The sequence below is a fragment of the Zingiber officinale genome, chromosome 2B, assembly GCF_018446385.1.
Source record: "Zingiber officinale cultivar Zhangliang chromosome 2B, Zo_v1.1, whole genome shotgun sequence".
Lineage (NCBI taxonomy): Eukaryota > Viridiplantae > Streptophyta > Magnoliopsida > Zingiberales > Zingiberaceae > Zingiber > Zingiber officinale.
The window spans coordinates 50191933-50195422 of NC_055989.1; positions in this window are offsets into that span (position 1 = coordinate 50191933).

The following is a 3490-nucleotide window of genomic DNA, read 5'->3' on the forward strand; positions in this document are numbered from 1 at the left end:
CTCTAATCAATCTAAATCTTGAACTCCAAGTAGACTCACTCGATCAAATGAGCTCAACAACTCATGTTGACTCATTTGGGCATGGCCATGCACTTCGTGGTCTAACTCTATCAAGACTATCGATGTCGCTCCCGTCATATGGGAGGGATAGATCCCATCTACATCACTCACATCCCTCTGCATAATTCGTTATATACCCAGTAATCGCCTTTATAGTCCACCCAGTTACGGGTGACGTTTGACGAAACCAAAGTACATAACTCCTTATGTAGGGATCCATGGTGACTTCAGGTCTAAGGACTAATAGTCATACTAATAGCCACATGAGAAAGTATATGACACTCATATAACGATCCATGATACTTTCTCATGGCGGGTCATTCAGTATACATTCTCCAATGCATACCCATGTGTCAACTTGATATCTCCATATCCATGACTTGTGAGATCAAGTCATCGAGTTGACCTACATGCTAGTCTTATTGCATTAACATTGTCCCTGAATGTTAATACACGACTAGGAATGATTAAGAGTAGTGTTCCCTATATCATCTCACTATCGATTCAACTAATCGATTGATATAGGTATGAACCTTCTACTCAAGGACGCTATTATACTTAGTCTATTTGGCACTAATACAAATAAGTATAATAACCAAACAAATGCCTTTATTAATATACAAGAATATGATACAATGAGTCCATACAATCATCAAATGATTGGCTCTAGGGCTCTAACTAACATTTGATACTCTTGAGATCCGGCACCGTTTGGACGAGCGGGAATGCGAAGGGCTTCGCTTCAAAGGTATAACCCTTTTCATGTAGATCTAGGAGTAGATCTCGGTAGAAACTCGTATTCGTAGTTTTTCAAAATTTTTCTTTGCACGGATCCATTGGCTTTGGGGCTTTAGGGGTTTTCGCGGCCCGAAAAATCCAACAGCTATGTCCTAGTGAGTGAAGCTATGCCCTAGTGAGTGAAGCTAGATAGTGAAAGTCTTGGTGAGTGAAGCCAGACAAAGGAAGTCCTAATGAGTGAAGCTAGGTGGTGGAAGTCCTAGTGAGTGAATCTTAGCAAAGAAAGTCCTAGTGTGTAAAGATATGTCCTAGTGAGTGAAGCTATGCCATAGTGAGTGAAGTTAGGAGGTGGAAGTAATGGTGAGTGAAGCTAGATAATGGAAGTCCAAGTGAGTGAAGCTAGACCCTAGTGAGTAAAGGTAGGTGGTGGAAGTCCTTGTAAGTAAAGTCAAGCAATAGAAGTCCTAGTGTGTGAAGCTAGGCAAACCCTAAGGGGAGGTAACCCTAGGTAATGAGAAGTCTTGAAAGAGAAAACTCCAAGCATCTATGACCGACTAGTTTCTGGTCGACTGCATGTGGCCGACTAGACCAGCAAATTCTTAATACTACTAATATTATTTTACTTTACTATTTTATATCTATTATGCTAACTCAGTGCTGTAGATAAGTCTTAGTGGATCAGATTAGTTAGACACTAAGCAGCACCAGAAAAAGTCCAAACAGGTCTAGAGGACCAGATGTTTGGTAGGTAAGTAGAGGTAAGCACTAGAAGAGAGAGATCCAGTGAGGACGAGGCCAGTGGAGTTGTAGGTGCTAGTTCAGGTTAGATTTATTTTGGAAGTTTAAGCTGAGACTATGACTAGATCATTATGTTAGTAAGATAGGATCTAATTAATAATATTATTTAATATTATCATAAATCTGTTTTGCATGTTATACTTGGTTGTACTAATCTTGTGATGTAGGAAATCAAATGGCTGGAAAAAGGGATCCAGGTGCTTGGAAATAGTTTAGGTTCCCAGAGGTTTGGGCGCTTGGAGTTGGTCCAAGCGCCCAAAAAGGGGCCGAACCAGGTTACTTGCCAGGGTGGTGACTAGCCACGATGGCAACTAGCCAAGGTGGTACACTTTGATTAGCCGACATACGTCAGAGTCCAGGTGCCTAGAGATGGATGAATTTTTAGAGACAGAGCTTTTACGAGGGGTGAACGCGTCAACTATCCAGGTGGCTGGTCTGGGTTCAGGCTCCTAGACATAGATAAGTCAGCGACAGATGGTTACCTACCAGAGTATTCCAGCGGCTCTCTTCTTGAAAACCCTTGCTTGCTCTTCACCTTCTGGCAGAACGTCCTATTGCAAGAATAGTATAATTGGTGTCCTCCAGTCATCCTATATTTCTAAATTAGCTTGTCTCTCGATACAAGATACCAACACTGTTTGTTCCACAGGTCGGTCCAGGTTCCAAGGTATTATTGTTGAAGCTAACTTAGCTAACTCATTAGCCACTTGATTTTTAGATCGAGGTATCTTTTGTATATTTACTTCTTGAAATTCATCTTTCAGTTTATCAAATGCTTCTACATATAACTTGAGTCGGTCATTGCTAATTTCAAAGTTACCTATTAACTGTTGTGCTGCCAACTGAGAATCAGAATAAATCCATACTCGAGCGGCTCCTACATGTCGAGCAGCTTGTAAACCAGCTATCAATGCTTTATATTCTGCTTCATTATTAGTGGCCTTGTAATTTAATCGAACGGAAAGCTGAACCCGATCTTCTCTCGGAGATATAAGAAGAATTCCAATTCCACTGCCCTGTCTAGTAGAAGACCCATCTACATAAATTTTCCAAGCTTCCTCCTCTTCTTGACCTTGTGCTTCTATTATAAAGTCCGCCATGACTTGTGCTTTAATGGCTGAGCGGGGTTGGTAGTGTATGTCATATTCACTGAGTTCAGTTGTCCATTTAATCAACCATCCAGATGCTTCTGGATTGAGAAGTACTCGACCGAGAGTGCTATTAGTTAGTACTATAATCGCATGTGACAAAAAGTAAGGGCGTAACCTTCTTGCTGCCAACACTAATGCATAAGCTAATTTCTCGAGTGTAGTATATCTACTCTCGGCTCCTTTTAATAAATGGCTTGAGAAATACACCGGTTGTTGCTCTTTACCCTCCTGCCTCTGTTGGTTAGTCATAGGAAAATCGTACCGGTTCCACTGTACAAAAATTTTATACAAGTGACGAACCTTTCCTTAAATGACCTATTGTGTTCTTTAGAAGTTAAATTAGGAATCGCAGACAGAACTTAACATCATTGATTCCAAATTTAACTTATATGTTCTTAATGGTTTAGATTTGGATCGCAAGCGGAACTTAACACTATTGATCCAAATCCACCTATGTTATTAATTCCATTAAATATTAATTTCCAAAATTGGCTTCCAGGACTGCATGGCGAGGCACATGGCCTTCTTGGATATGGGAGCAATCGCCACCACCTAGACAAAGCCTTTTAAGGAAAGCTAATATTTAATTTCCTTAAATAACTATAGGTTAACCAAAAAGAACAATCGAATCACAAATTTGAAAAACAAAGAAAACACAAACTCGAAAAATAAATTCGAAAAACTAGATCTAAGGCTTCTTGTGTTTGGAATTCTTACAAAGAGAAATAACTAGCATGATGCGG